Source organism: Oncorhynchus mykiss, chromosome 8, assembly GCF_013265735.2.
Source record: "Oncorhynchus mykiss isolate Arlee chromosome 8, USDA_OmykA_1.1, whole genome shotgun sequence".
In the NCBI taxonomy this organism is placed as follows: Eukaryota; Metazoa; Chordata; class Actinopteri; order Salmoniformes; family Salmonidae; genus Oncorhynchus; species Oncorhynchus mykiss.
Genome location: NC_048572.1, coordinates 56069230 through 56076892, shown reverse-complemented (window position 1 = coordinate 56076892; position 7663 = coordinate 56069230). Strand labels below are relative to the sequence as shown.

General features: G+C 43.8%; 1 long non-coding RNA gene across 1 annotated transcript; it reads right to left on the bottom strand.

Moving 5' to 3' along the window:
- Window positions 1–1461: 1461 nt before the first annotated feature.
- LOC110530182 lies at window positions 1462–6914 on the bottom strand. The gene is made up of 3 exons (XR_002474488.2): window positions 6278–6914; window positions 3545–3659; window positions 1462–3374 (listed from the first exon to the last, which is right to left on the bottom strand). It is a non-coding gene; the product is annotated as an uncharacterized LOC110530182 (long non-coding RNA).
- Between the last annotated feature and the right edge of the window lie 749 nt (window positions 6915–7663).

Sequence of the window (7663 nt, the reverse complement as noted above, 5' to 3'; positions counted from 1 at the left end):
CTCCATGCAAGATCTCACCTCGTGGGGCATCAATGATCATGAAGAAGGCGAGGGATCAGCTCAGAACTACACGGCAGGACCTGATCAATGCCCTGAAGAGAGCTGGGACCACAGTCTCAAAGAAAACCATTAGTAACAAACTACGCCGTCATGGATTAAAATCCTGCAGCGCACGCAAGGTCCCCCTGCTCAAGCCAGCGCATGTCCAGGCCCGTCTGAAGTTTGCCAATGACCATCTGGATGATCCAGAGGAGGAATGGGAGAAGGTCATGTGGTCTGATGAGACAAAAATATAGTTTTTTGGTCTAAACTCCACTCGCCGTGTTTGGAGGAAGAAGAAGGATGAGTACAACCCAAAGAACACCATCCCATCCGTGAAGCATGGAGGTGGAAACATCATTCTTTGGGATGCTTTTCTGCAAAGGGGACAGTACGACTGCACCGTTTTGAGGGGAGGATGGATGGGGCCATGTATTGCGAGATCTTGGCCAACAACCTCCTTCCCTCAGTAAGAGCATTGAAGATGGGTCGTGGCTGGGTCTTCCAACATGACAACGACCGGAAACACACAGCCAGGGCAACTAAGGAGTGGCTCCGTAAGAAGTATCCCAAGGTCCTAGAGTGGCCTAGCCAGTCTCCAGACCTGAACCCAATAGAAAATATTTGGAGGGAGCTGAAAGTCCGTATTGCCCAGCGACTGCCCTGAAACCTGAAGGATCTGGATAAGGTCTGTATAGAGGAGTGGGCCAAAATCCCTGCTGCAGTGTGTGCAAACCTGGTCAATAACTACAGGAAATGTATGATCTCTGTAATTGCAACAGAGTTTTCTGTACCAAATATTAAGTTCTGCTTTTCTGATGTATCAAATTCTTATATCATGCAATAAAATGCAAATGAATTACTTACAAATCATATAATGTAATTATCTGGATTTTTGTTTTAGATTCCGTCTCTCACAATTGAAGTGTACCTATGATAAAAATTACAGACCTCTACATGCTTTGTAAGTAGGAAAACCTGCAAAATTGGCAGGCAAATACTTGTTCTCCCCACTGTAACTCTTTTAAAATTGCAACACATCTTAGTTACCAAACTAGGGCTCTGGTTCTACAACTAACAGTTTAAACACCCCTCAAAAAAACTGCCAAAGTCTTTATCTTTGTCTGGCCACTGCGGAGGAAATGGTGCCTTGCTAATCGAGAGGAATTGTCTATCGATTAAGGGGAGCTTATGTGTGGAGACGACATTATTCTCCTGGAGGAGAGAGAGCAGCCAGTCAGACAATCACAGGGGAATAATTGAAGAGTAAACATCGAAGTGTCCTGGGGTCAGATTTAGCCATAACACTCCAAAGGCATGAATGAATATCCTCTCATTTGTTTTGTATTACAGAGATAAAAATAAAAAAAATAATAAAAAACGATGGACATGATTAACATGATAAAATCACATAAGCTGTCACATATTTCAAATGGTTTGTTTATTGTTTGTCATATTGTTTTCGGACCACAACATTTTACAGATTGTCTGGGTTTTCAACATGCCATAAAAATAGATACAGTCAATTCACGAAAATATCTGATGAGAAAATGATGTTCAAAATGTCATAAACGGAAATGACAGAATGTCAAAAGCATGCCCATTTGTCCTGCCAAACACACAGCTTTGCTAACAGTTCATTGAGTTCATTGTCTGACTGTGAGCTACAGGGCTCCCCTACTGGTAGGATCCAGTTATGACAGTACAAATAGATTCAATAGAGGCTCGAGCCTCTCTGCCTTCTCCTTTCAGTCTTAGATAAGCTTGAGATTGATAGGATCATTAGATTCATAGCAGACTCAAGAGATGTCATGGTAGCATTTTTAGAGGAACTTCAATTATTTTATTTATTTTATGTGATCTCATCTAATGCAATCAAACGTAAGCTCTCTGGCCAAATTGATAAGTCGGTGGATGATTTGTCGAAGGGCAAGAAATTAAACAGCATGATTCAGCAGAAAATGACCGTCACAATAACACTGTAATGCAGGCCTCATTGATTTCCACCAGCGTAAGCTAAGAGAGGGTCATTTCCCGACACCATTAAAGCGTAATGACTCTTCTTGATGTGCAAATCATTTTGGATGAGAATGTCCCTTTGTCGCAAACACATTAAGTCAGGGAATAATGTTACTGGGCTTGCAGAATTTATCTTCAGAGGGACGGCCTGTATGGCGCAAGATTGTGGAATAAATTAAATGTGCCAGTGCAGTTTCTCTGAGTATTGATATTTACTCTGTGATCACTAACAACCAGCTCTCTGTAATATAATTTCCTTTAGTATTGATACACAGGACTGAGGTATAATATACATATGTTGGGTTCAAATTCAGTTACTCCTTCATAGTTTTTCCTTCTCCTGACATATTCTCCCAATCTACTCTTTCACTCTCAATGAGGTATCCGCAGGCAATATGGCCATCTCTGGGCAGCAGTCCTGAGGCCAGAAACCGTGTTACCACAAAATCTATTTGTATGCAAGCTAAATGTTGCGTAGGAGGTCTTTTGTATTTTTTAAGACCAATACAAATGTCCATTACTGCACCAAGCAAGCCTGTAGTACCAAACACGACTCCCTAAAGTGAAAACGAACATAATAGCCTGTTTCATCCGGAAAGGCAAAATGAACAAATTGTACAAAATGCTAAATAATAAATAAACACTGGTGGAGTCGATACACAGAAGACACAACATTCGTCAGAATGGTTAATCAAATCATATTACACTGCACCATAATACGATACTGTGAAAAAAAACATCCTGGGAGAGGTAACTGTAAGAGTTTAATATCTCTCTCTCTCTCTCTCTCTCGCTCTCTCTCCTTGCTTTCTCTCTCTCTCGCTTTCTCTCTCTCTCGCTCTCTCTCTCGCGCTTTCTCTCTTCTTGCTGCTAGCGTCTATAGAGGCTGGAAAGCGTAGCTGAAAGCCCAGTAAAGTAATTAGGCTTTGTTAATCTGTCCAGTTACATGATAAATGGTCCTGGATATGGAAACCAGGCAGTCATCCTGGCTCTACTTTGGCTCATGCAGCGGGACGTTAGCTCCTTTAGCTCCTCCAAGTCAGTGTCGAGAGGACTCTCCTCAACTACGCGTATTCTTAAGCAATAACAACGTGATCCGTATTATCCACCCAAGAATACCCGTCACCGAAGAGAGTCACAGAGGAGGGGGAGGAAGAGAAGAGAGGGCATTGGGGACAGCAGCAGGGGAACTCAAGAGGTCCTCAATAGTAGTGTGAGCCTGAGTGATGTCATGTTCTCTATGAGTTGAGTGATTGATTGAAGATAGCCTGCTGCCCGAGGATGGGGCAGGTGGGGCCCTCCATGTCAGATGTGTTCTGCAAACAGAAATGAAGACACTGTGCATTTGTGAACCGGGACTGTGATGGGAGGGGTGAGTGTGCCTGGGCGGGTGTGTGTCTATGTGTATATTCACGTGTATGTGTGTATGTGTGCGTGTACAGAGGGAGGAACTAGGAAGTTGATGTCTCATTAGTGGAGCTCTTACCTGCAGGCACCAATCAGACCATTCTTCTCCTCGGAATTCCCTTCATTCGATTGCACTCCTCTGTGGCACTGGGCAATCAGCTTTTACTGACGCAAATCCAAGCAAAATGAGAGCCCTGGAACAAAAAGAAAGATGCCAGTTAGACAAACAAACATGCATAAACAAATAAGTAAATAAACACAACTGGATAAATGAGTGGCAAATGTTTCGAGGGCTTGCTATGGAAACCATGGCCTTTCAACCCCGCCTTTAACATCACGATTGCCAGCTTCATTAATAGTCAACTGTGCTCTAGCCCCACTACATTCAAGTACACACACACACACACACACACACACACACACACACACACACACACACACACACACACACACACACACACACACACACACACACACACACACACACACACACACACACACACACACACCAAAGAACACGCAGACACACACACATGCACACATGAACGCACACACACACATATTGCACAAAAGACAGGCATAGAGGAGAAATCCATTAGCAGCAGGAGGCAAATTACAGATCGTTTGGAAAAAAGAGGAGGAAAAAAAGGGACGGCCCTGCAATGAAGGCTGTCAGAAACAGGAACAATGACTGTTATTAGAGCTCTCATTTTCTGAGGGGGGCAGAGGCTTTCTGTGGCCAAATGACAGAGGGGAGTAGTGTGTGTGTGTGTGTGTGTGTGTGTGTGTGTGTGTGTGTGTGTGTGTGTGTGTGTGTGTGTGTGTGTGTGTGTGTGTGTGTGTGTGTGTGTGTGTGTGTGTGTGTGTGTGTGTGCATGTGCGTGTGTGTGTGTGTGTGTGTGTGTGTGTGTGTGAGAGTGAGTGTGTTTCACAATTTACCGTGTGAATGTACCGCGTGAATGTGTGAATGGAATTCACTCAGGCTATGTCTGCTCCTGTGATTTGACAGTGCACAGCATGTGTTTTTGGATATCTTTTTTTGTTCTGCTGTTGAACAGTATCATTACTGTTGAGTGGATATGTACAATTATGCATCTCTTGTTTCTGTCCAAAAAAAGAGAAAGGGCAATTTGAACATTTATGATTAGTACAAATGTCTACTTGATAAATAGTAATACTTTAAAGCATTTGCTGAGATAATACTGTACGTGCCCCGCTTACCATTTTGTGTGAAACTAAAACACAAGACGTGGCTGTGTAAAGGAATTGAACAAACTAAAACACCAAATGAACACTACCGAAAACTAACACTTGGACTTGTATTACCATGTCAACTGGACATTTGACCAGTTCACACACACACACACACACACACACACACACACACACACACACACACAAGCGCGCGCACACACACACACTCTAAAATCACTCCAAAATGATTTAACATGGAAAGAAATATTCAGCTTTAAAATGAAAAAAGTTTAAAGCTCTTTCCCATTTAGTAATCCGGTAATTGTACTGTATCAATGAAACTCTAACGTTAGGGTCATCTACCGGCAGTTGACAACAAGAACACCTTTAATGTCAGCAACATTGCACCCCTGAGAGCAGTAATAGCCATACTTTACATTTAAACTCAAACACAGTCATATGCTCCATTGAGCACAGAAGCACTGCAAATAGGAACCACCATACACAGAAACACCAATAAAAACCTGAGATACCGACAGCTGTCCCATCAAACTGACACACATGTCACCTTATTCAAACAACTATTTTTGGTCATCTTGTTCAAACAACCCAAAAGCGAACCTATAAGGGATGTGTGGTCTACCAACTCAGTCCCAAAATTGATTCCCATAACACGCCTGATACTAGAGAAGTTATATTACTAACAGAGCCCCTATTGCTCTCTGACTTGTCTTTCTCCAGTGCGGTGTCCATACTAGGGCTGATCACATCCTGCCACAGCCCTTCTACTGAGACAACACAGAGAGAAAGCAGACAGAGAGAGCAAATCGAGGAGCAGATTTCAGCACCACCTCTGTGGACAGCTCCGCTACAGTACTGTAGCAGCCATCTACAGCTCCACCAGAGTATGGCAGGGACAGAGAGAAGGCAGAACGCCCATACAACAGACAACCTGGGTTACGATACAGAGACTACTCTTTGATGTGATTTGAATATTTTCAGTGGTAGCAAGAAAATACTTTGTAACCCTCCTACAAGAGCCTAATGACAACTAGGGTGTGATACTATAAACAGAGCGATACAAAAAAAGAGGTGCCACAACAATCTGTAAAACTGAGGAATAATGATAGAGAGAGTTGTCTTTCTCCAGATCTGTCTTTGGTCGGTACTTTCCGCCTCTCGTTTACCCACACACACACACACACACACACACACACACACACACACACACACACACACACACACACACACACACACACACACACACACACACACACACACACACACACACACACACACACCATGACAGTAGCTCCTTGACAGGTCACCTCACCGTCAAGCAATGATTGTCCTTTAATTGCAGAATGGAGAATCCCATGAATATGTTAATGGTTAACCACACACTTTACAAATCCATAGCAATCCACCAAACCAGACACTGACAATGACAAGATTTACACACTCGTCATGCTTCACTCTGACACAAAATGTAAAACAATAATAATAAGAAGAAGAAGAAGAAGAAGAAGAACAAAGAAAGAAAATCTCCCCTCATAGAATTTCAAGGGAAAGTTATGGTGAATCTGCATGAAACCCTCATCCGCTGAAGTAGGCTTACCCTTACATTCCTGTTCCTCCTGAGAGAGAGCTTCCCTTCCACTGTGCACAAAGCCGGAGAGTCAGTCATCTGACGTCGCCTCGCCTGCGAGGAGAAGACTGGGATCGTTTAAGGCTGCAGTTGCTGCCGACGGCGCCGTGCGGCCCCGTTCCACGCTTGATTCATGTGGTTTACCATGCTAGTGAGAGCAGGGAGCACAGAGGATAGAGCGCAGGGAAACATGTGCTCCTACTGCCGTCGCTGGTGCATTGAAACAGGCGGAACCCCCCCTGTATATCTTCAGCCTCTATGCTGGACGCCACAGCCCCAAAGCACCCAAGACCCACCGAGTCTGTCAGTCAAACAGTCAGTAAGGCAACCAGCCAACCAGCCAGCCAGTCGTTCTAGTCCCGGAGATGCACTCTTCCAGTATGGTAGGTGGTAGAGAACGTAGGCACAGCTCACTCATTAAGGGGGGAAAAAATAAAATAAAAACAAGAAGATTGGAAAGTCACTGATCGAAGCCAGTTGTTGCACTCGCCAAGGCAAACAAACTCACGGACGGATAAAGAGGGACTGAGAAACTGAGGGAGAGACAGCAAGAGAGGAGGAGAAAGAGAGGGAGAGAGAGAGGAGGAGAGAAAGAGAAAGGGAGCAATAAAACGTCCAACCACAGGGCTTCTAGGAGCAGAGGACCGTCATTTGTTCTGAGGAGAAGAGAGAGAGAGAGAGAGAGAGAGAGAGAGAGAGAGAGAGAGAGAGAGAGAGAGAGAGAGAGAAAGAGGGAGGGAGGGAGGGAGGGAGGGAGGGAGGGAGGGAGGGAGGGAGGGAGGGAGGGAGGGAGGGAGGGAGGGAGGAGTGGAGGAGAGAGTAATTAGATTTGAGCAGCAACACAGTTACCAAAAGCAGTGAGTCGTGAATCGGTGGCATCTAATGGTGGATTAATTGAGGGAGATCCGCCTTGCAGTCTCGCATTGGTGACATCCCATCAGGGAGACCAATGCTCTCTGGAGACCAGGGCTAATACACAACCCAGCTAGCTGCTATTCAAGAGACGTTATTCAAATAGATAGATGTAAAATAGCCTTAACCAGCAACTGAGAGTAACCCATCTTTGAAGTTAAATGTTGTAAGTGTCTATGATGTTGAATATATCCATCATCACATAGAGAGAAAATTTACCTCAGAGTTAAAGGATATTTTAATTCTTAAAAGTCTAAGCTGTTGAATGGTCATTCCATGGACCATTTAGCTATTTGATTTGGAATTGTAGGACCCCTTTAGGTATAAAAAAGACCCAAATATGATTTGATAAAATATAGAATTTGACCATTCCTACTATAGCCCATAGAAATGCATTGAATAACACATTCATAAATGGCCAAAAAGACAGTAAAAAAAATAATC